Source organism: Pleurodeles waltl, chromosome 5 (assembly GCF_031143425.1).
Source record: "Pleurodeles waltl isolate 20211129_DDA chromosome 5, aPleWal1.hap1.20221129, whole genome shotgun sequence".
Taxonomy (NCBI): Eukaryota; Metazoa; Chordata; class Amphibia; order Caudata; family Salamandridae; genus Pleurodeles; species Pleurodeles waltl.
Window position 1 is genome coordinate 526233020 of NC_090444.1, and position 26590 is coordinate 526259609.

The window sequence follows — 26590 nt, forward strand, 5'->3', positions numbered from 1 at the left end:
AGTATGACCCCAATGCATCATGGTAAATGCAGTCAAAATCGTGGTACATTAAAAAAAGTAATAAAGTCTTTCACCAACTATAACCAATAATCTTGATTTAGTAGTGAATTTGTCAAACTATAACCTTACATCTATGGAGCAACGAGTGTTGAATAATGGATTATCTTTTTGTCCGGAAACTCATTTCAACTATGTGGACACTCGCATAGATATGTATAAATTCACAAGAAAGTTGAAATTGGCAAACGTTCATGCAACCCATCCATGTGTAAAAGAGAATAGTAATAAGGAGATGATACAATTGGAGTCTATGGATTTAAATATTGATCAAGTTTCAGATTTGAAAACTATGTTTGACCTATATCATAATCTAGAGGACGAGGATTTAACGTAAGCAGAAGTATTAAAAGAACTGTATATTGACACCAACAAACATGAATATAGTGAATGTAAGAGTAAATCCAGATTCTGCCCAATTTTATCACCTGGCAACAAAGGTACTTGCAGATTTGGAGAAAGTGAAAAAAGTGAGACATCAAGGTAGAAAATGAGAACATCATTATAAAACCAGCCGATAAAGAAGGTAACATAGTGGCACTCAATGTATAGGATAACATGACAGAGGCCTCTAGACAATTGAATAATGAAAATAATTATGAAAGACTATGAGAGAATCCAATGAATCGGATAGTTCATCTGGTCAACTCTAATCATCGGGCGGGGCATGATCAACTCGTTTTGAATGAAGATGAATACAATTTTTTTTAAATTGAAAATCCGACAATGGCTGTGATTTATTTTCTTCCTAAGATACATAAATCTATGGTGAATCCTCCTGGCAGGCCCATTGTTTTCAGCTTGTGAATCACCTTTTGCAAAAATCTCTGATTATATTGATTATTATTTGGCACCCATTGTCAAGACATTAAGCTCCTATATAAAAAATTCAGGAGATTTTTTACGGACCCTGGCAAATACCACCTGGAATAATGAATACCTGATGATAGCTATTGATGTAGTATCTCTGCACACATCCATTAGGCATGATGTAGGTCTAGCAGCATGTGAATTTATTTTAAAAGAAAGGAATATAAAAGAATTGGAACATTCCAAAATGCTGCTTTCTATGCTTAAAAATAATATATTTTTGTTTAATCACAAAATTTTCCATCAGAAGTGTGGTATAACGATGGGCATTTCTCTATCTCCAAATTATGCCAATTTGGTAATTGGCTGGTGGGAGAGCGAAATGGCATTGGGTCCAAAAAAGGAAATTTATGTTGAAAAGATTGCTCTATGGGTCAGATATATAGATGATCAGTTCATAATATGGCACAGAACAGAAAAGGAGTTTATGACTTACTTTACCATTTTGAATTCCAATGAGTTTGGATTACAATTTACTTGTGAGGTAAGCCGTGAAAGATTAAACTTTTTGGATCTTACAGTGTATATTCAAAATGAGCAGATAGAAACCACACTATATCGAAAAGAGAGATCTACCAACAGCATTTTGCATAGAGACAGTTTTCATCCAAAAGCACTATTAGCTAGCATACCTTAAGGTGAGCTTATAAGAATGAGGAGAAATTGCACGAATGATGAAGAGGCTTTTAGAAAGTTTGAAGACACTGTACACAGATTCAAAATGAGACGATATAAACAGAATACGTTAAACAAAGGTATGGAAAAGATTATGGATGTTAAACATAATGATTTGCTAATTCCGAAACAAAAGTGGAGAAACAATGAGGCGGATGAGTCCTTGAAATTGATCACGACTCATAGCAAAGAATGTGGGATCATAAGAAGAATTTTGAAAAAACATTGGAATTTGATTTTGAATGATCAAGATATAGGCCCGAGAGTGGTGAGGAAACCATCCATAACATTTCGAAAGGTACCTTCTATGAAAGACAAGGTAGTCAGAAGCCATATTACTTTGAAACCACTAACTAATTGGCTGGTAGAACAACACATGGGTTTTGTCTAATGTAACAGTTACAAAGCATGCAAAATTGGACGGACCACAAAAATATTTTTTAGCAGAAAATAACACTGAGGTTTTCATTAAACACAGAATAACGTGTGAAACTAAATTCACGGTGTATGTTATTGAATGTCATTGTGGTCTTAAATATATAGGTAGCACCATCTGCATGCTTAGAAAGAGAATTCTTGAACATATGAGAGCAATTGTAAACAGGGATTAAACCTATGCAGTAGCAAAACATTTACAAACACATGGGACAAATGATTGGAAATTACTGAGATATTATGCTATTGACCAGGTTATAAATCATGAGAGAGGAGGAGATAGAATAAGGAGATTGCGTCAACTCGAATCCAAATATTTTATTCAATTTCGGACCAAGACTCCTTTGGGGTTAAATTACGATGAAGAACTGCATGTTCACTTCTGAGAACTACTAATTTGATATGATAGCCTTATGCAGTAGTTGGGTATGAGAACGGTGTGATATCAATTACAAAGTAAACCTTCCATATGATAATTTTATTGCATGATAATGAAGTGCTTTAGTGCTATACAATCTGATATTGAGAATTTAGTATTAATTATGTTGATAACATTACTTTAGTAATTGATGCATAGATCAGTAAAGTTTGGTATCAAATTAATTGTTATAATCAATCCCACAACTTCCAGTTGTTGGATCTAATATAACTTGTTCAGGTAAGGAGTTTTAAACTTTACCTGAAAAGTTGCCAACTTCCGCCCTGCAGTTTTTTTGCTGCTTTGCTCTCATTGGCCAGCCTCTGGTAGCCTGGCCAGGCTGCCTGGATGAGGTGTGAAGTGGTCTGGCTCAACACAAAGAGATGTGCCTGGGGGAGGAGATCTCCCCTCAGCAGATGGGGAAGCACAAAGTGGGGAGGGCTGCAAAACCGGTCTTCAAGGGCAGGGAAGTACATTTGGAGCAACCCAGTAACACCCTCAAATCCTGCAAACCCAGACAATTAGGTGCCCCTTGATTAGATTAGGAGAGGGCAGGAGAGGGGTGTGTTTAGGATTTTTTGCCACACCAGTTGGTGGGCTCAGCCAGATGTAACCTCCAAAAATCACTTTCAGCCATGATGGATTTTTGAGGAATGTTGCTCTCTGGGATTGATTTTTGCCACACTTCCCAGGAAGTGGTCATCACAGGGGGAAGGACCCTACCCCTGATTGGAGAACCAAGACCCCCCTGTTTTTCACCCAGGAGCAAGGATAAAACTGGCAGACCTGCACCCACACCTCAGATACCTATCAGATTCCAACAAGGAAGAACTACAGAAGAAGTAGGACTGTCCTGCTGATCTGCACCTGGACACTTCACTCTGGAGGACTACACCAGCTGCACACTTGGGCTTCAGCACAAGAAGGACTTTGCCTGGCTTCAACTGGTTCAAGGAGTCCCCTGCACCAACTCCTGAAGAAACCAGCCAGCTGACCACTGCCCAGTGGCCAAGAAGGAGTTGGCTCCAGGTGCATTCTGGGAGTTGTAGTCTGCACCCCTCAAGGAGCATCCCAGAGCCTCTGGAACCTTGGGGTGAGCTGTGGACCCCAAAAGACCCTTAAAGGAACATCTGGAAGAAGATCCAGAAGTTTGGAGAACTTTTGGAAAAAAGCTCCATAAAGGGACTGACCCGCCGCGGCAACTCTAGCTGGCTTGCCTCAGCCGCGACCCGGCCTGACTTGCAGGTTCGTCCCGGTGTAGAAAATCTCCAGAAAAACAACTAAGTCGTAAGGTAAACTTTTGATCGAGGCCTCTCGCGGGCTGTAGCCGAGCCTGGCTCCCTTGCGGTCAGCCTTTAACGTTGACTTTGCACTGGTCGAGGAGTGACCAGATGACCAGATTGGCGCTTTTTGTTTCTATTCGCTAGAAAGCATTAATTCTTTAAAACTTCATATCTCCGGTTTCCCTTATCCGATTGTATTCGTTTTGGTGTCATTTTAAAGCTAAAAATATTTCCGATTTTTATAAATCCATTTTGGGGTTTTAAACTGTTTCCTGTGTTTTATTTAATTACTATTTTCTGATATTTGAATGCTTTACTCTTTGTCTCCTAAGATAAGCCTTGTCGCTCGTTGGCAAGCTACCAAGGGTTGAGCTAGGTTTAATTTACTGAGACCTAACTGCATCTAAGTGGAGGTTAGTGGCCTATTGCTAAGTGTAGGTACTTACCTGTCCTTACCAATAACCAATTTTCCAACAGTGAGAAAGACCGGTGTCATCGAAACGCGTCGGTGCAGTTGCGATATTCATAATAAAGGATATTTAAGTTCACGGAGTGCTGTGCACAATTTCTTTGGAACATCATATATATATATATATATATATATATATATCTATAAATATATATATGTATATATTATACATAAATAAATATATATATATATATATGTCTATATATATATATATATATGTCTACATATATATATATATATATATACATACATGATATATAACAATAAATATATAGATCAGTGGTTCCCAACCTTTTGACTTCTGTGGTCCCCCTCTTTATCATTACTGGAACCCGGGGACCCCCACTGAATCATTATAGGCATCCAGAGCCCACCCCTATTGACTCGTTACTGAGAGCTGGGGACCCAATCTGTTAATAATATTTAATTTTCTAAGCAGTTGCAGACTCCCCTGAGGAGGCTTTGTGGACCACAGGTTTGGGAACCATTTTAATAGTTCCCCCCACGTGTGTTATCCCGGAGCACTTCTTTACAAAGTCTCTTCTTAAGTGTAGATGTTCGCCTTGCTTCACGAAGACCTGCAGAGACACTTAAGAGAGAACATAATAAGAAGCCTAGGCAAACAGACTACATTGGGGTAATTCTTCAGATTGTACTTAAAAACAAGTGTTAAAAACACCCTTATAAATGTATAATTTGAGGTAAATGTTTGCACCAGACCTCAAATCTCCTTCACAAAGTCTTTTTCTGACAAAGTAAGAGATGAAAACTAGGAAGGCAGTGTAGCCTGATAGGTTGCTATTATGTGAGTGGAAAAGAGTGACTATACCTTTAAAGCTGCAGAGACCACCAGTATCCCATCATGCTCAGCAGATGGCAGTTGCCTCACTTCTTTTGTCCGGTACCTGGTGAATCTGTATCCTTTGCCTTTCATCAAGTCATTATCCAGAGCAGTGTCCTCACTGCAAGCAGTTTTCACGCCGTACCCTGAGAGAGAGTGAGAGAAGATTCGCCTCCAGGGCAAGGAAGAGAAGTGTAGACAACAAATACAGTCTCAAGATGAGACCTCAGAGCGAGGAGAGGGTCACTCTTCTACCAGGGCTCTTACATCTACCTCTGAGGGATGTGGAAGGTCCACAAAGAAAGTGCCACAAAAAAACTGCCATCTTTCCAGATCGACGATGAGGGACTCGTCGTCGAGACCAGGTACTGCATCGACTTGCTTGCCATCGAGGACTGGATCACCATCAAGGAAACAGCATCCATCGACATCAAGGCAAGGTAGGATCTACATACTGTTGACCCATACTGTGAGGTTGACGTTAAGAAGCATATCAAGGTCAAGGCGAACGGACTCCTCAACGCCATCTTCTTCCATGCGGTCTCAACACCATAGCTATCGTTCTCACACAAGGTCAAAGTCTAGGCATCGATCATGATATACAACATCCTCATCTTCATCAACAAGACGCTACTCACCGACTCTGACTGATTCACCACTACCTCACGTCTTCCCAGTGGATGACATATCCACCTTCCAGGGGGTGTTGGTAAGGGGAGCAGCGAAAGTAAACATACAGATGTTGGTTCCCACATGTACAACATCTGTCATCTTTGAGACACTCTAAAGATCAGTATCCAAGTCACTGCTTCCATTAGTGCCAGCACTACTGGAGCCTGCAGTGGAGCTTTTCCTCACTCCAGCAACCACCAAGTCGGCTTCTTCCAGGCTACAAAAAAATACAGGCCTCCAGAACAAGATCCTCTGTTCCTAAGAGTGGATCCAGCTCCTGACTCCGTAGTCATTCTACCTGCAAAAAGGTATCATGGCTCAGATCCTGCTTCTTCCATACCCCTTGATAAGGAGAGCAGAAAATTTGACAGCTGCAACAACGATGAAGGCAGCAAGTGCCACCGTCCTCCTGGGTAAGTATGATAGAGCTCTTTCGCACTCTATCCAGCAATTTTCAGATGACCTACCCAGAGATAGGATCGAAGATTTTCTAGAAATATTAAATGAAGGCCTCATGGTGTCCAACCAAATAATCAGTGTGGCAGCAGATTCGCCCTTGTTGGCAGCTCATAAATACTGTCATGGCATTGCCTTGATACTTGAGGCGTCACTCTTGGCTATAACTCACCTCATTAAAGTCTGAATCGCAACAACAGATTTTGAACCTTCCATTTTCATGATCTACCTTCTTTGGCAGCCACACAGATGACAAAATGGCTTGCATGAAGAGGGAAGTGGAAACTCTAAAGGGGGTCGTCCTCGAAAGACCCACAGACAAAAGACCTTCATTCAGGCCTTACTAATGCTGTTTTTACCCTCAGAGGGTTCAAGCCCCTCATTGATATCAGGGTCTCCAACAGACACAGCAGCAAAGTCCTTACCAACAACAACACCAGAAAAGGCAATCTAGAGAATGACCTTCACAGCAACCTACCCAAGGGGAAAAACAACAACAGGGGCAAAACTAGGAATCTATCCTCCCCCTCTTCCGTTACCCACTCCAGTTGGGAGGAAGCAACTCACACCATCTAGCAGAGTCGTGAAAAATCACAGAAGATTCCTGGGTGCTCAATATTGTTCAGAATGGGTATTCTCTCAGATTCATCAGTGCTCCTTCGACCATACTACTGAAGTCATCAAACCATCATTTGCCATGCTTCGGAAAGAAGTCAACATCTTGCTTCAGAAGAATGTGGTGGAACTCGTTTCCCACAAACAATGGGGCACAGGAATCTACTCCAGATTATTTCTCGTGAAGAAAAAAGACAAGAACTAGTACAGGCCCAATCCGGACTTAAAGACAGCCAACAAATGGATTTGTTGGCCTCTTATATCTTCCTCACTCAAATGCACGCCTGCACATGTGTACCCTTCAGGAATGTTTCAAAGATCAGTGGGATCAAGCAACAGAAATCTGGAAGGACAAGATTTCTCTCCCCCCACACTTGAAACAGTCACTGACCTGGTGGAGCTCTCCAACCAACCTTCTTCACGGAGTACCTTTCCATCAGCAGCCACCTTCCCAAACCATAGTAAGGGAAGCATCGCTACTGGGATGGGGAGCTCACATGGATCATCTCTAATTACAAGGCAAATGGTCTTTGAGGGAAATTACGTAATATATCAACCTCCTCAAGCTCAGGGCAGTCCATGTGGCGCTCAAAGCATTTTACCTGTCATTTAGCACCCAATCCCTGCTTGTTCAGCCGAACAACACAACTACCATGTACTACCTCAAGAAGCAGGGAGGAACAAGTTCAGACCCTTATCCCATGAAGCCCAAGCAATTTGGAAATGGCTCATAGCCAGAAACCGGCAATCATAGCAACACATCTCCCAGGTGTTCAAAACGTGCAGGCAGATGCTCTCAGAAGGGCCTTGCAAGAAAACCACGAGTGGGTCCTTCACGACAACATTGTCAAAAACATCTTCAAATTGTTCCACTCAAGAGCCACATTCATTCTGATAGCCCCGGAGTGACCAGGTCAATGGTGGTTCACTGACCTCCTCCACCGGTAGCAACGTCTGCACCTCAAGTTGCCATGCTGACCAGACCTTCTAATGAAGTTCGAAGGACGGATGGCCCACCCTAATCTCTCCTCTTTGAATTAGGCAGCAAGGCTCCAGAGCTAGTGCAGTATGTACACTTAAATCTGCCACAAGAGTGTATGAATAGTCTTAAAGAAGCTAAGCGGCCGTCAATCCGTACAGCTTACGCCTTCAAGTGGATGAGGTTCTGCATTCGTTCCAAGAACATAGACCATACATCTTACCAGGAAGAAGCCATCCTTCCTTATTTCCTCTGTCTGGCAAAATCTGGCTTACAGTTTTCATCCGTAAAAGTGCATTTGGCGGCACTTACTGCCTACCATAAATGTCCTTCACAAACCTCTTTTTTCAAGACCCCAGTAATTAAAGATTTCCTTGAGGGGTTAAAAAAGGTTTTCCCTCCCTTTAGATACCCTTACCCAACCTGGGAACTTAACATAGTCCTTTCACAACTAATGCAAGATCCTTTTGAGCCTATTCTTAAGGCATCGTTTCAGCATCTATCTTGCAAAGCAGCTTTCCTAGGAGCTATTACATGAGCTCGTAGAGTTAGCGAAATCCAGGCATTGCATGCTAATGAACCCTTCACAGTTTTCCACTCTAAAAAGGTGGTTCTCAGAACCTATCTGAGATTTATTCCCAAAGTGATTTTGGATTTTCATGTCAATCAAACAATTTCTTTGCCCACCTTTTTTCAGAATCCTTCTACTCCAATAGAGTGAACCCTTCACTCCCTGGATGTAAGGAGAGTCTTGAGGCTCTCCCTAGGCAAGACGCGTAATCTGGGCAGATCGGACTAGTTTTTTGTGAACTATGGGCTGGTCCTCACAGGACTGGCCACTTCCAAAAAGTCCAACTCACACTGGATAGTATCCTGCATACGTTTCTGTTTCCAAAAGGCCAACAAGCCTTTATCAGCAAAACCTAAGGCCCATTCTACAAGAGGCAAAGCAGCTATAACAGCTTTAATGAAGAATGTCCCTATTGCTGAAATGTGTTAGGCAGCTACATGGAGATCTGTTCACACATTTACCAAACACTACTGTTTGGACTCCGATATTAGGGTAGATGATCAAGTGGGACAAGCTTCCCTCAGGAATTTATTTGCCTAGTCCGATCTTCTCTCCTCTGTTCTTTCTGCTGCATTTATTGGGGATGGGCTTGCTGTTCTATTCAAATGCTTATGACTATAAACGGAGATCCCCTATGAGAGAAGGAATAGTTTCTTACCTGTAACTCCAGTCTCTCATAAGGGAATCTCTGCTGAAGTCACAAGCAACCCTCCGCCTTCCCTATGGACAGAACAGAAAATAGTATTGTACTTACCTATAACTGGTGCTTATCGGCAAAAAGAACTGAGGCAACTGTCACCTGCTGAGCATGCCAAGATACTGGTGGTCTCTGCAGCCTTAAAGGTACAGTCACTGTTTTCCACTCACATAATAGCAGCCTATGAGGCTACACTGCCTTTCTATTCTTCATCTCATAATTTGCCAGAAATAGGGTTTGTGTCGGACATTTGAGGTCCGGTGTAAACATTTACCTTAAATTATACATTTATAAGGGTGTTTTTAACCCTTTTTTCAAAGTACTATCTGAAGAATTACCCCAATGTAGCCTGTATGCCTAGGCTGCATTTTATGTTCTTTCTTAAGTGTCTCTACAGGCCTTCCTGAAGCAAGGTGAACGTCTACACATAAGAAGAGACTATGGCCCTCATTACAGCATTGGCGGTAAAAGCCGCTTACCACTGTGCAGAAGACCGCCACCACACCGCCGTGGCTGCGGAATTCCCCCACAGCTATTATGACCCAGAGCTCGGAATCCGCCAAAATTCAGAGACCCACACAAGTCCGCCACACCAAAGGTCAGTGATAAACTGGCATTAACAAAACCTCCACCGTCACGCCAACAGAAATACGCCCACACTATCACGACCCACGAATCCACGCAGTGGTCTTTCAACGCGGTATTCCATTGGCGGTACACACCGCTGTGCTCACAATACACACACATATACAAAACACATCCACATTGGACAATTCCAAATACACACACCTGATGCACATACACACACCACTCCCACACACTCAATACAATATAAAACACACACCCACATCACCCACAAACCCTTTCGACAACAAATCACGAACGAAAGCCAGAGAGAGACACCACCAGCAACAGCACTAGCATCCACAGGTACACAACACCATCACCCACAGAACTTCCACGCACCTCACACAACACCCCACTACATATCAGCACACTTATCACCCCACACACCACCCCACACATCACCCACACCACCCCATGGCACAGCAAAAATACCCCAGGTTCTCGGAGGAGGAGCTCAGGGTCATGGTGGAGGAAATCGTCCGGGTAGAGCCACAGCTATTCGGATCACAGGTGCAGCACACCTCCATTGCAAGGAAGATGGAGCTATGGCGAAGAATAGTGGACAGGGACAATGCAGTGGGACAGCACCCAAGAAATCGGGAGGACATCAGGAAGAGGTGGAACGACCTACGGGGGAAGGTGCATTCCGTGGTCTCAAGACACCATCTGGCGGTTCAGCGGACTGGCGGCGGACCCCCACCTCCTCCCCCACAACTAACAACAGGGGAGGAGAAGGTCTTGGCGATTCTGCATCCTGAGGGCCTCGCTGGAGTAGGTGGAGGAATGGACTCTGGTAAGTCAAAGTTTTACTATTACATCCCCCACCCTACTTGCATGCTATCACATACCCCCACCCTCGCCCTCACCCCCATCACTCCTACTCCTCACAAATGTCCCAACATCACAAACCACACATCCCAACACCAAGCCCTGCATGCAACACCAAAGCATGGACACCCATCACTAAAGCATGCCCACTGCACATACCCATACACCCCCCTAAACTATCATCACACAAGGTCCCACACAGGAATGCTAGCACTGGGGTACACGCTTACCCACGCATTACACACAGATGCAATAATCATGCCTTTATACCTCTGCAGGACCCCTACCCAACGTCACCGGACAGGAGGGTCCACACATGTCCACACCACCAACAGAAGAGGCCCACAGTGATGACAGCACCTCTGTCCAACTGGATCTAGATGGCCAGCCCGGCCCATCGGGGATCTCGGGACAGTAGGTTCCCCACACCCAGTCACACGCCACTACAGAGCTTCTCCCCTCTGGAAACACCAGCACAGCACCCACCCAGCGGGCCCATACCTCCGTCCCTAGGACACGTCAATCAGCAGTGTGTCCACCACTACAGGGAACCCAGGCTAACCCACCACCCCAACAACAACAGGGACCTGGGGGTAGTGGTAGTGGGCACACAGTCCAGGGGATGGAGGCCCAGGAACACAGAGGAACTGGGAGGGCTGCTGTGCGACAGGGGCCGGACAGGCCAAGGGAACCCACTCTCCACGAGGCCCTCTCCTCCATCATGGGAGCCTACCACCACTCCCAGGAGACGATAGCAACGGTCCTGGCCAAGTTTCAGGAGACCCAGCGCCTGCAGGAGGAACAGTATATGGGCTTAAGGGAGGAACTCAGAACCATCAATTCCACCCTGGGCACCATCGTAGGGGTGCTGAAGGAATTACTCAACACCAGGAGGGACACTGTGGCACTACAAGGGGGCCCTGACACTAGCCTGGAAGATGAACTGCCCACCACCTCCGCCGGCACTAGTGGACAGGAGACTCCGCCACAGGACCACCACACTAGCACCCCACCCCCTGCAGAGGGAGAACCACCTCGCAAATAGTCCCTGGGATCCAGGAGCAAGACAGAGAACAATGCCAAGACTCCCGCCAAGAAATGAGACCACCCTGATTGTCATCCTACTGTCCCACTTTGTCACCCTGTCCATACTTAAACTGCCCCAGCTCCACTTCCTATGCCCATTTGGGCAATGCACCTGTGAGACTAATAGACTGGACTCTGCCGTGGACATTCCTCCGCTATCACCCCGCACCATTTTGCTACCCCGTCCAATTTTGAGCACTAAAATAAACACCCGTAAAGCACAAAACAGTCAGTCTGTGATTTAGGAATACTGTTTTAGTAATAACTGTGGCAAAAAGTTCTTTCATTTGTAATGTCAACATACCTTGTTACACAGCTCTAGTCAATGAGGAATCAAAGCAGATGTCACACTGTGGGACCCACATCTGTGAAATCGTAAGGGAAAGTGACAACTCAGTGACCATACACTCGGTGAAAAAGACAGACAGTAGAGAGGCAGTAGTGTTTAAGCACATGTAGTAGGCAGGTTTGTATCCTTACCTGTGTTTCACTGGAAATATTGCTGGATCACTGAGTCCCTGTTATCCATGGCTTCTTCCTCTGCTTCCTCGTCTTCCCTGTCCACAGGCTCCACAGGTGCAACAACACCGCCATCTGGAAAATCCTCCTGCAGAAAGGGCACCTGTCGTCGCAAAGCCAAGTTGTGAAGCATACAGCAGGCCACGATGATCTGGCACACCTTCTTTGGTGAGTAGAATAGGGATCCACCTGTCATATGGAGGCACCTGAACCTCGCCTTCAGGAGGCCGAAGGTCCGCTCGATCACCCTCCTAGTTCAACCACGGGCCTCATTGTAGCGTTCCTCTGCCCTTGTCCTGGGATTCCTCACTGGGGTCAGTAGCCATGACAGGTTGGGGTAACCAGAGTTACCTGCAAATGGCGAGGGACAACTGTTAGACACACACTAACCTGGAGGGATAATCCCAGACCCAGACAACCATTCCCACTGACTTGCTTCCAGGTGCTCACCTAATAGCCACCCACGGTGCCTCTGGAGTTGACCCATCACATAAGGGATGCTGCTATTCCGCAGGATGTAGGCATCATGCACTGAGCCAGGGAACATGGCCTTCACATGGGAGATGTACTGGTCTGCCAAACATACCATCTGTACATTCATCGAATATAACTCTTCCGGTTTCTGTACACCTGTTCACTCCTGTGGGGGGAGACCAAAGCCACATGGGTCCCATCAATGGCACCTATGATGTTGGGGATATGTCCCAGGGCATAGAAATCACCTTTCACTGTAGGCAAATCCTCCACCTGAGGGAAAACGATGTAGCTCCGCATGTGTTTCAGCAGGGCAGACAACACTCTGGACAACATGTTGGAAAACATAGGCTGGGACATCCCTGATGCTATGGCCACTGTTATTTGAAAGGAACCACTTGCAAGGAAATGACAGCACCTGCACTTGAGGGGGGATTCCTGTGGGATGGCGGATAGCTGACATCAGGTCTGGCTCCAACTGGGTACACAGTTCCTGGATTGTGGCACTGTCAAGCCTGTATGTGATTATGACATGTCTTTCCTCCATTGTCGACAGGTCCACCAACGGTCGGTACACCGGAGGATGCCGCCATCTCCTCACATGTCCCAGCGGACGGTTCCTATGAAGGACAACAGCAAGCACAGAGTCAAACAACTCAGAGGTACGTACCCACATCTTACACAGAACACCATTCATACTCAAAAAGTGGCCTGTATGTGTGTTGAGTCTAGGCCTAGGTATGTGTGACGCAGTTGAAAATGAAGCCATGTGGGCCCCTGAAATGGCGGCTGCCTGACCTCTAAAGTGGGACAATGGGATGTGAGGTAACTGCAGTGGCGTTGTACACCGTCGCGATAGACGGTCAAAGACCACGGCGCAATGCTGCATTGGTTAACATTGGACCCTAAGGGTCCCAGGAGCCAATGACGATGTACGCCGGTGGTGACGGTACGCACCACTGCGGACATGACCGCGATTTTCTATCTGTTGAATCACTCTATACCTGATCTTCGACAGGAGAGGATCTACACTGCAAGTGCTGCTGTGACCTCGATCTGGAAGAGACAATGGCTTGAGTGTCTGGGGAAAGGGCCCCTGCCTTCACATTGGAGGAGTTGGAGAAACTCGTGGACGGGGTCCTCCCCCAGTACACGCTACTCTACGGTTCTCCAGACAAACAGGTAAGTACACTGGGAGCATGATGTATGGGCTATGCCTGTGTGGAGAGGGGTGGATGTAAGAAGGAAGGGGGGAGAGTGCGGCGTGCATGAAATGACGGTGAGTGCATGTGCCACATGGCAAGGGTAGGGATGGGGGCCAATCACTTTGACGGTGCAGTTGGCAATACATTTACCACAGACGGAGCACCCACTGCCGGAAAAGATGGGAGGACATTCGCCGCTGGAGCAAGAAGATGGCGGAGGCTCAGCTGGGGATGGCCTCCCAATGTGGGAGGGGTGCCCGTCGCACCATGACCCACCTGATGTTCAGGATCCTGGCGGTGGCGTACCCGGAGTTGGATGGGCGCTTGAGGGCATCACAGCAGACACAAGGGGGTGAGTACACTCGCATTCTGCTGACTTTGCACGCAGTGGAGGGGTCTGGGTGGGGGAGGAGGGCTGTGGGTTTCCCTAGGCCAGGGCGAGTTCCGCAGGCAAGGTCCCTCCATAAGGCAGGCCATGTGGCACCCCACCCCACATCTGTAGAGTGACAACTACACCTAGTCATGCCCCTGTGTCATCTATGTGTGCAGATGTCATCCATAGCCTTGTAGGCCATTTCCCAGGAATTGAACAGTGGAGCCCAAGAGCGCGGCGTAGTGCAGGGGGCTTCTGTGTCTGTCGTGTCCGCCAACGGTAGCGGTAATGCATGCACTCAACATGTCTTTCTTCTGTCGCCCCCCCCCCCCCTTTTTGTGGTCTCCCTGTTCTTGTGTGCATTATCATCATCTGGCGGAGGAGCAGTGGCACCGGAGCACCAGGGGGCTGCATCCCACATGGTCATGGAGGGCCATACTTTGGAATCGGACTTCACCAGTGGTACGGAGGGCGAGGGGAGCTCTACGGTGGGGACAGGAGCTGAGACCAGTGACACGGACTCGTCCTCTGATGGGAGCTCCCTTGTGGTGGCGGCAACATCTGTGCCCCGCCATCTACAGGTACAGCCGCCACCCCCCCTTCCAGCATCGCCCTCCCAGCAGCCCCTCAGCCTTCGCCCGTGCCCGCTAACCCAGGAAGGTGGGCATTACCTTCGCCCCAGGCACCTCAGGTCCTGCCCCAGTCACCCCTGCTGCCCTCAGTGAGGAGGCCATTGACCTATTCAGGTCCCTCATTGTTGGGCAGTCTACCATTTTGAATGCCATCCAGGGTGTAGAAAGGCAATTGCAACAAACAAATGTATTCCTGGAGGGCATTTATTCTGGTCAGGCGGCCCTTCGGCGAGCTTTTCAGACTCTGGCCTCAGCACTGATGGCAGCCATTGTCCCTGTGTCTAGCCTCCCCCCTCCAACTTCCTCCACCCAGACCCAATCCCCTGTACCTCAGCCCATCCCAAGCACACCAACAGACCAGCATGCACACACGTCAACACACAAGGGAAGCTCAGGCAAACATAAACACCACACATCCCACAGGCACTCACGCAAGCATCACACACATGCAGACATACCAACATCCACTGCCTCCACTGTGTCCCCCTCCTCCTCGTCTCCCTCCTCCCTCCCAGTCTCGTCTACACTCACACCTGCATGCACTACCTCTACAGCCACTACGTCCCTCTCCAGCACACCCACCACTGCAACCCGCTCACGTGCAATCACCACCCCCACTACCATTCACACGTCCCCTGTGTCCTCTCCCAGTGTGTCTGTGATGCCCCCTCCCAAGATACACAAACGCAGGCACACACCCACCCAACAGCCATCCACCTCACGACAGCCTCCAGCGCATGCACCTTCACCCAAAGTCAGCAAACGAACACCTCCTACAACCACAACCTCTTCCTCCACTCCCAAACCCCCTCCAGCTACCCGTCCCAGTGTGTAAAAAAAACTTTTCCTTTCCAACCTTAACCTCTTTCCCACACCTCCCCACCCCGTCCGTCTCCTAGGTCCCGAACTAGCACCTCAGCCACAACATCTCCGGGACCAGTGGTGCCTGTAGTCACCGGAATCTGGAGTGCACCGGGCACCAGAGCAGCCAGTGTGGCACGGGGCCACAGCACAGACAGTCCCCCACCTGTGAAGCATCAGAAGTTGGCCAGTGCCCGGCGGGAGAGGGGGAAGACTCCAGCCACCAAAGCCGCTCCCAGGGGTCCCGGTGGGAGTGTGGAGTCAGCTGTGACACCTTCCAAGGTGGGGAAGGGCCACAAGAAACCCTGCAAGTCTGGGAAGAGCAGCACGGCGGAGAAGACCGCCATCATCCCCGCTGCCCAGGAGGCCACCGCCAGCACCAGCCCAGCTGCCCAGGACAGGACTGCCAGCACCAGCCCAGCTGCCCAGGACAGGACCGCCAGCACCAGCACAGCTGCCCGGGACAGGACCGCCAGCACCAGCCCAGCTGCCCAGGAGGCCACCGCCAGCACCAGCCCAGCTGCCCAGGTGGCCACCGCCAGCACCAGCCCCGCTGGGCCATGAAGGACCGCCAGCAAAAGCCCCACTGGGCCATGAAGGATCGCCAGCAAAAGCCCCGCTGGGCTATGAAAGACCGCCAGCAAAAGCCCCGCTGGACCATGAAGGACTTCCAGCAAAACCCCTGCTGGGCCATGAAGGACTGCCAGCAGCTGAGTCCCTGCAATGGAGACCGCCGCCTCAAGCACCGCTGAACAGGGCACCGCCGTCTCAAGCACCGCTGAACAGGGCACTGCCGTCTCAAGCACCGCTGAACAGGGCACCGCCGTCTCAAGCACCGCTGAACAGGGCACCGCCACCTCAAGCACCGCTGAACAGGGCACCCGCCGTCTCAAGAACCGCTGAACAGGGCACCGCCATCTCAAGCACCGCTGAACAGGGCACCGCCGTCTCAAGCACCGCTGAACAGGGCACCCGCCGTCTCAAGCACCGCTGAACAGGGCACCCGCCGTCTCAAGCAACGCTGAACAGGGCACCGCTGTCTCAAGCACCGCTGATCAGGGCACCGCCGTCTCAAGCACCCTGGCCCATGAGCGCCAAGGGCACTGACGCTACTGAGTCCGTCACGGGGAGAATGAAGCACTCTGGGCACAAGGCCCCCTCCAGAACCAGTGGAGAATCACATCCACTACCTCTGACCTTGGCAGGATGAAGCACTCTGGGCACAAGGCCCCCTCCAGAACCAGTGGAGAAAGGCATCCACTACCTCAGTCCTTAGCAGGATGAAGCACTCTGGGCACAAGGCCCCCCTCCAGAACCAGTGGAGAAAGGCATCCACTACCTCAGTCCTTAGTAGGATGAAGCACTCTGGGCACCATGCCCCCTCCAGAACCAGTGGAGACTGTTATCCACTTGAGAGACTGTGGCTTTGCACTCCCCAGGATGGAACAGTGGGCAAACCACCCACTGTAGAGACTTGAGAGTCTGTGGCTTTGCACTCCCCAGGGTGGAACAGTGGGCAAGCCACCCACTGTAGAGACTTGAGAGACTGTGGCTTTGCACTCCCCAGGATGTAACAGTGGGCAAGCCATCCACTGTATAGACTTGAGAGACTGTGGCTATGCACTCCCCAGGATGGAACAGTGGGCAAACCACCCACTGTAAAGACTTGAGAGACTGTGGCTTTGCACTCCCCAGGATGGAACAGTGGGCAAACCACCCACTGTATAGACTTGAGAGACTGTGGCTTTGTACTCCCCAGGATAACGCATTGGCCAACCCACCCACTGTAGAGACTTGAGAGACTGTGGCTTTGCTCTCCCCAGGATGGAACAGTGGGCATGTAGCCCCTTGTGGATTTGGCGTTGTGCATTCAACCGGCTGAGGTGCCCCCCTTTCCCTCCCCCTGAGGTGCCTGTTTAGTTGCTCTCTGATGCCCCTGCAGTGTTCTCTCCATCATGGTCGGGGATCTTGTGTGGGCCTCGCCCATGCCGTGTGGGCCCAGTGTTCCACGGACTTAATTGGAGCACTACCTGGACTACTATGCTTGGTATATATTTTGTAAATGGTGTATATATATGTTTCTGCCTACTTGATTTTAATACTGTATATTACAATGTTACACTCATTTTCTATTGTCTTTGTGGTCTTCCAGGGAGATTGGGGGGTGTAACTGTGATGTATTAATATGCATTAGAGTGTGTGTTGTAGTGGGTGGGGTGGGGGTGTTGCGTGTTGCATGTGTGTGTCCCTGTTTTTTGCCTCCCCTCTCCCCTGTGTTGTAGGTGCAGTACTCACTGTGGGCTTTGCCGCCGGCGTTCGTGCTCCTGGTAGAGGAGCAGGAAGACTATCGCAGGTAGAATTTGGAGTTCCGGGTCTATGGTGTCCTCATTCCTCGTGGGGTGTGTAGAGGTGAGCGTTTTCCCTTCGGAATTCCTGTTACCGCCGTGTTTTTATCCACGGTGAATCCGCCCCGGAAAAGGTGGCGATTGGCGTCTCATAATAGTGTGGGCGGTACATTGTCTCCCGCCTGTCTGTTGGCGGTGGCCGCCGCATTGTTTGTTTGTACCGCCGTGTCGGTCAGAGTGTTAAAGTGTCTGTCTTTGTTGGCGGTTTCCGCCACGGTCGTAATTGCATATTTTTACCGCCGGCCTGTTGGCGGTCTTACCGCCGCTTTAACACCGTCCGCCAGGGTTGTAATGATCACCTATGTAAAGAAGTGCTCCGGGATACTGCACGTGGGTGAAACTATTCAAATGCTTATGATTTCAATGGAGATTCCCCTACGAGAGAAGTGGCGTTACAGGTAAGAAACTATTCCTTATTCACGGACATGAATAACGGACTAAAACAAATGGAAAGTAAAGACAAATGATGGACAAGTGACCCGTAGTCATGAGTAATTAGTTCACTTTGTAGGTTAATATTTCAGATGCCAGTACTCTCTGCCTAGCATGGCGGGGAGAGCATCTTTTTTTGTTTTATATTCGACAATATAATCAATACACATATAGGTTGCTGTAGGGATAAAAAAAAACACTACTATGCTTTGAAAGTGACTATGGGTCAATTGTCCGTCATTTGTCTTTACTTTCCATTTGTTTTGGTCCGTTATTCATGTCCATGAGTTTACTTAAAGCACTTCCAGCTTAGCATTACGATAGCGTACTTGCAATCAGGATGAGACCCGATACTTTGTAACGTGTTGAATTTACAATGGGACGCTAAGTTTATCAGTGTGTCATTTGTAACACTTTACTTTTGATTTATTTATTGAATTATCGTGGTTTACCGATGTCAGTGAAAATACTATATATGTTTTTGGTTTGTCAGTTACTTGACATTTGAAGAGTACAGAGAGTACAGTTGGTGAAAGATATATATAACGTCGGCCTTTGACTGAACCTGAGTATCATCATTTGATAATTTGTGAGGTACTGGCTAAACCTTAGTTCGTTGGACACGTTTAAAAAAAAAAAAAATGTTAGGTTAATTATTTCACGGGGTATCTCTCTTGGTATGTTAGTGGTTGCTATTCGTTGTGACTATTTCAATTGATAATTAGTTTTTTGAGCCTTCAAATTATTAGATGGGTGTTTTTTCACTAATTGCCCTCTGGATTTTTATGTAACTCGCGGTCTATTTTAAATTTTTCCGTTTTCCTTTGGCTATTCACTCACGGTCTAATTTTAATTTACCCTTTTTTCTTTGGCCATTCATCCATGGTGCAAGGCGGTATGGGTCTTTGATTAGTATTGAATCTTATTATTTATTTCAAGTGTTTTGTTCTGATGAAATTTCAGCCCTGAAGAAGTCATTGGGGGTATTTCCCCTAAGGCGAAACATTTGTTGGCTGTATGATTATGAACTGTATCAACGGAGTACTGAAGAAATTGGTTTACCTGAACTCATTATATCCTACTGAAGAAGTGTCACCACTCTATGGAACACGGAGCATTTAATGAATAAAACACAAGGACTGGATAATACCTTAGGAGTTGTATATACATTTCTTTCTTTGTGGACTTTCAGCAAAGGCTGCTTATTGTACTGTATGTAATGTTGAAGGTAGACACTTTGTCGTGCATATTTGTAAATTAATTTAGTTACTTTAAGACGAGTGCCTCGCACATGCTTTATTGTCCAAAAATAGTGTCAAGTTGGATCTTGTTGTGCATGGAAAGTTTCGAAATGATCCATCAAGTGGGAGGCGAGAAAAAGGGGGAGGGTCATAAAAAGTGCCTTTCCCATGTTAATTCTAATAGACGCTTTAGACATGCCTGCAGCCCGAACTGCTGGATGGAATTACACCAACATTGGCAAAAAGGAATGCTTTTGGTCAACAGATCACTCTTTTTTCAATTTAGTGTGAGCCCGTTCAGTAGTTTTGGGGATACTAAAAGGAAAAGGAATTTCTATATGTTGGGCTGTAGATCCAGGAAGATCTCCTGTTGAGATCTGATTGACTACCAACACTTCAAACTTAAAGTGTTGGCAGCCATTTTTGGACTTGCTCCAGCCGAGTCCCAAAAACAAACCATTAAAAAAAGAAAAGGGGGCAGGGTATTTATACCCTAACGCCCTAGACTTGGTCCAGAGGCCGCCTTGGACACCACCTAAGCTTAAAATATATATTTTTTAATCACAAAGAAATCCATGGCTGGATCTGCAGAGTTCGCAGTGATTTCTTTAAAAAAAAGTGTCTCCCTAGTATAAATGCAATGGCCCCCGGGTAGGCCAGGTCCCGGGGACATTCCTAGCAGATAAAAATAGGTGGGGGTGCCTGGCCCCCTCCTCCTAGGGCTTTTAGGAGCCCCAGAGACCACCATCCCCCCGGGGCTGCTCGTAATAACTATGTGGTGGCTGTGTGGCCCCCCCTGGTGCCCTGGGGACCACCCCCTTCCAGGGGCTAAGTTTATAATAATAGAATAGGAGGGTCCTGTGGGCCCCGAGGGACCACAACCTCCCCAGGGTCATGTTTATAAAATAAGCAGGGGCCACGCGCCCCCCACGCCACAGAGACCACCACCTCTCTGGTTCAACATATTATAAATTTAATGGGGTGGTACTAAGCACTCTCCCCGGGCCCCAGGGACAACCACCTCCCGTGCCGTAAGGACTCTAGTATCTCTACAGGACTGCTGGATTAGGGGCAGCAGCACCTCTGATTGTAGGCAGCTGAGTCACTTCTACACCGGTTGGCCACTGTCACCAACCCTTTCTGGCTTTCTAGCAGCGACTCTCTCAAACTCAGTGAAGGTGATTTCTGGCAGCCTAGCACATGGACTCTGAAATCCTCTCAGGAAATTTGCGGTGCAACAAGTCTTATCCTTTCCTCTCATTAGAAGTGAGTCTCTTGTACACACACACACACACACACACACAGAGGCAGAAAAAAAGATGCAGGACACTTTTGAAAAAAATAATTGAAAAGACTGCAATCTAGGATAAATTTCATGAGCTGCAATGATTAGGATAGTTATAAGAGACAAAATCAGGATTGTCAAAAGAAGTGATGTGATTATGAACAATCCCAACATTTTGCAAAAAACATGAATAATCAAATTCCTCCCTAAAGTCTATTATGTACCCTAAAGAGAGCAAGGCATGATAAACCTAATCTGCCCAAGCCATGTCCATGAGAATCGCCCTAACTACCGTTACCTTAGAACAAGGTCGGCTTCCAGTCTCCAAATCAGGCTGCGTAGAGACACAAAGGCTGAGGTCTGCTGCAAAGTGACATGCAGTATAGATGGAATATCCCAGGTGGAACCCCCTCTAATAACCTTGGTTTCACAGAGTTTTCTTATAAATCCCATGTTATTGTCTGTGCAGACATCCTGCCATGGGTATGTGCCTAAGCGTTAGATTGTGTGTACAAACTTGTATCAGCAATATTATAACAAAATGCCTAACATGTTCACTTTTCGTTCTTGTCTAATGTGAAACAAAGGGACATGATGACAATCCAATATGCACATTACTGATAATGATGCTTTCATGGAATGGCAACTGATTATAAAGTAAAAACACTTCTTATGAAATGCAAGAACTGCAACTACTGCTAAAATGAATAAAAATGAATAATAAAACAGAGCATTTTATCTAGGTAAAAGAGCACAGGCCTGCAAGCTGAAACTACACTAAACTCCTATACCAGAGCAAACTAAAATGGATCCTTGACACCCTTCCCTATTCCCGAAACGAGGGTGTGAAATCCAAAGTCTAAAATGCTCTAAACTAAAAATCTAAAAGCAAATTTAAAATCATACATAAGAGATGTAACATTAACAGTTACAAGCAAAACAGGTCGGCAGACAGGCCGAATTGAAAGGCAATTTAGTGTCACACTGTATACTTACAAAAAGCCAAAGGTCAAATTAACAATATTCCTGATTTTGCAAAAGGTCTCTGATGTCATCAATAGAGATTGAGACTAGAAGGGGCTCTAGTTCAGCAGGCGATAGACCAATCAAAGGATTAGCAGAGAGATCCATGGAGCAGAAGTGTGGAAGAACCTCAAACGCAGTATGACCTGCAGAGGCGGCACCGTCCGTTGGGCCAGATGTCGTCGGAGCCAGGAAATCCACATGCGGTGTCTCATAAGATGCCTCGCTACTCAACCTCAGTCTCAAGGGGCATGTCCATGAATGAACCTTCATTGAGAACATTAACAGATCCTTGTCCACAGAAGGCACAGGCTGCACAGCAAGAAACACTATTGGTGTGCATTCAAAGGTGTACCAAGTGCAGTTGAAAACTGGCTGCATGCAGGTGAGGACTGGTCTGAATGTCAATGATCAATCATGCTCCAGCTCTTCCAGCAAGGAGGTTCCGAAGTACTGCATCATGCAATCACAGGTACAACTGGTTTAGTGGTAGTTCCATCACTCTGATTGCCTGAAGTAGAGCAGCCACTGCGTAGCAAAAATAGTAGCAGCAATATACCACCAATCAATGCCAAAGTAATTGGGATTCCACCAAAGAGACTAAAAAAAGTGAGTGTATGGCTGAAGGTATGACTCCAAACATTGTCTGGAAGGTGCTGACAAACCCAGAACTGACCACCCTAAAAAAGTGTGCAATCCCTTCAGAGCTAGAGGCGTTGAAAATTCTGCTGACCAATTCTCCAAAGTGTTTGGGGAAATTGATATTTAATAGGGACTGTATCTCAGCTGATGACCATGCTATCTGGAGAACATACATCTCTCTGGCTGATGTCAGGGTCACTTGTTTTTTAAACAATAGCTCCTTTAGTCTGCTCAACCTATCAATATTTACATTACAAGTAGCAATATGGGCCCACAAATCTACTACACTTATCACTTGTGTGTGGGGAAAGAAAACATGGCTGCAACAAGTTACCATTTGAGAAACCAAAATCACATGAGAAATTCCAGGCTTCATACTGCAGCAGCTTTCATCATTCAAAACCAAATAGCTTCCATTTGAGAGTATCTGAAATACTGGCCGAATCAAAGGGACTGGAGTACCCTTCAGATAGCAAGCCAAGTTGGCGACCTCTGCTTTGCAATGGTCGTGCAAGGGCACCTGCTTACAAAACATAGAATGACTAACAGTGGTCTCACATTCGCTAGGAAAGACCTCTGCTTCACCATTCAGACATTTGACATTGAAAGCAAACCCCCACACTTTGTGTACGTAGCTGTCTCCTAGACACTCATATCTGCCTTAACCCCAAGCTTGATGTTTGTTGGACAGTTTCATTAAAAAATATCATTTGCAAGGTAATAAGGCATGCTCTAAACAAAGCTTCCCTACCCTGTATCAGCCAATCTTTTGTTCCCCATACACTCTTCATATCAATGGTGCTTCTTCCAATAACAAAGGGGTCTGAACAAATCAGTTTTGTATCTATTAACAATATTTTCCTCATTCTGGAAGATGATAATTTGAAATAATATGAATCAGCATTGCTAGTGTCATGCCCAGTGAAATATGCAAACTTTTCTATATATGTTTTAGAGCTCCCCACAGGGGGAGTTAGACAATGTTCTCATTGTGTATAATTAAAAACTGATTTGAGTTCACTAGCTTGGTGCAGAAAGCAATGTCCCCTGTGGATGTAACAGAACATTTTTGTGTGAAAGGCCTCTTTTGTCATGGTTGGACTCTACTTTTTGCCTGGTATTTGATGTAGTCTCAACGTTGTTAGTGCCCAGGGCCCCTGCTAACCAGGTTCTCTGGGCCAGATCTCTATTCCTGAAACTGTTGTGATGCATTGGCACAATTGGCAACACCCCTAACTGCCTCTGTCAGTCCCTAGTAAATTGTATTTAAGTACCCAGGGCATGGGAAACTATGGGCAGGCCCCTGTGGGCAGCAGCACAGATTGTGCTACCTTCTAGGGCCATGCATCCAGAAGCACCCAGCAATGCCATTGCAGGCTGTGTGTTCTGATGCAATCTTAAAAGAGAAACTCGACATGGCACACAGTGTGTGTGTGCCCTGTCCATTGCACTCTGCATGCACTATAGGTAAGTCACCCCTCTGGCAGGCCTTCCAGCCCTGAGGCAGGGTGCACTATATTGTATATGTGGGCATAGATTCATGAGCGATATGCCCCTACTGTGTCCTTGCCGAACCTGGAACACAGTAAGTGACAGAGCAGCCATTTTAATACATGTGCTGGACACTGGTCAGTACGAGTGTCACAGCTACATCATGGCTACTCTGAACCCTGCTTGTTTGGTATCAAACAACTCAGAGTGATAAATCCACACTGGTACCAGTGTTGAATTTATTGCAAAATGTACCCAGGGGTCACCTTAGAGGTGCCCCCTGCAAAAGCTAACTGCCCCGGCATGGTTGCTGGGCAGTCACCACCAGCCTGCCACCACCAGACAAGGTTCTAGAACACTGGGGTGAGAGAGATCCTGCTCTCTAGGTCCCAAAACAAAGCTCTTCCTGGGTGGTGGTGCAAACACCCCCACCTCAGGAATGTGCTCTGCCCTGCTAACGAGCTTCAAGGGGCTTAACTCCCTTGAAACTCTACCCCAGGCCTGCTGCTAGCAGAAGATGGCTGTCCCCAATGCAAACCCCCACTTTTGACAGAGCAATGGTGGGAAACCACACAAAAGACAGGAGGAGTGGTCATCCCAGTTTGCACCACCCCTAAGGAGTTGTGTGCAAGGTGACCCCTCCATTTCATTTTCCTCCATCTTGCAAGGAAAGAAAATAGCCAATAAGGTGTAGGGAAGTGACCTCTGCCCCCAAGAAATGATCACTTAGTGGGTGTAGCCACCCTAAGGTAGATGACCCATTGGTCACTACTAGGTACTCCCCTAAACGCGCACTAAATACAATATTTAATGGACATCCCTAGACCAAGAAATCAGATTCCAAGGACTAAAGAAGACCAGCAACAAAGAAGACCCAAGGCTCGCAAACTGAAGTCCTGCTGCACCAAGAAAAGGTGCCAAGCCCTGCCTGCTGCACCCACGACTCAACAATCACCGGTGAGGGCTTGCTGTGTGGACCTTAAAAAAAACCAGAGGAACTCCACACTTTGAAAATGACCAAAGATCTACCACCCAGAATGAAGGCATCACTCTCCTGCAACAAAAGACCAAAGATCCAGTGAAGTCAACTTCACTGATCGGCTAAGGACCAAGGAACTGTGCAGTGCAGCTAGACTAAACTATACCCAATGGACCAGAAGGACAAACCCCGAAGGTGTGCCAAGTTTGGTGGCACTGCACCCTTCAGCGACCGAACCGCACCATTGCCCCAGGTAGTGGTCACCTAATGTCGGACACCCAGAAGGACAGTCCATTGTGGACTGTAAAAGGACCAGTAGGAAGCCCCAGTCAAGGGACTTCAGAAACCACCATGACCTCCAACCAGAGTGCCCCTGCTGGCCTGCTAGCAACCCTCAAATTGACCTACCTCCTGCTTCCAAGGGCATCTTTGCACACAGCTACTGGCTCACTGATTCGCTCCGCACCTGGCTGCAATGTGCCTTGCACCAAAAACCAGCTGTTCTCTAAAGATCCCCCACCCCTTGCAACCTTGACACTCCTAGGGGACCCACCGTGCTTACCTTTAAGTCCACCCGTGCAGTGCTTTTCCAAGTAGTCCCCAGCATTGGCCTGGATCCAGCTCCAAAAACTTTCTGCAGCTGCCCCACCGAAACTCGGAGCCACCTGAACGTCTCCAGCTGGATAATAGTGCCCACCAATAACCTTGACATACCTGCAAAACAAGACATTGGTCAACACACTGCCTGATTTAATATGCATTTTTAAAGTATTTCTCTATTGATTCCCATGATGTGTAATTACGCAAAAAAATAATATTTTTATTAAAACCTCAAAAACTCAATACTTAAAAAGTACTTATCTGATTTTGATGATCTGGGTCATAAACATTTTATAAAAATCTGAAGTATTTTTGTAAATTGGTCTCAAGTTATTCCTTTGAGTGTGTGCTCTCATTTATTGATACTGTGAGTGCAACAAATGCTTTCAACTTTTCCAAAATTTGCCTAACTGCTCAACCAAGCTACCATAAAAACTTGAGCATTAGGTGGTCTAGTTGTTACCTCTGTAAACCAACATGTGGTTGCCTGGACCCTGTACACAGTGTGCCCAACTTTGCACACTACATAGAGGGCCAGCCTCCTACATTTGGTGTATCAACAGTGGGATAAAACGTTTGCATTTGCTGATACCACTTTGTCAATTTTATGAGCACACAAATAATTCGCCAAATTGTCTTTAGCTGATTGTTTTTGGTTTTCAATTGGCTAGAATTTTTTAAGATTTTTTAAAATAATTGTTAGGGCCCTGTTTAGGTCCCTACAGCAATAGTAAAAGTTTAAAAGTCCTTACTGTAGTTGGCATCATCCAAAAAGGGGTTCCAAATTTATAAAAAGGTCCCAACTTTAGTAAAGTAAACATGACAGATACAGAGACCTAGAGCCAGGAG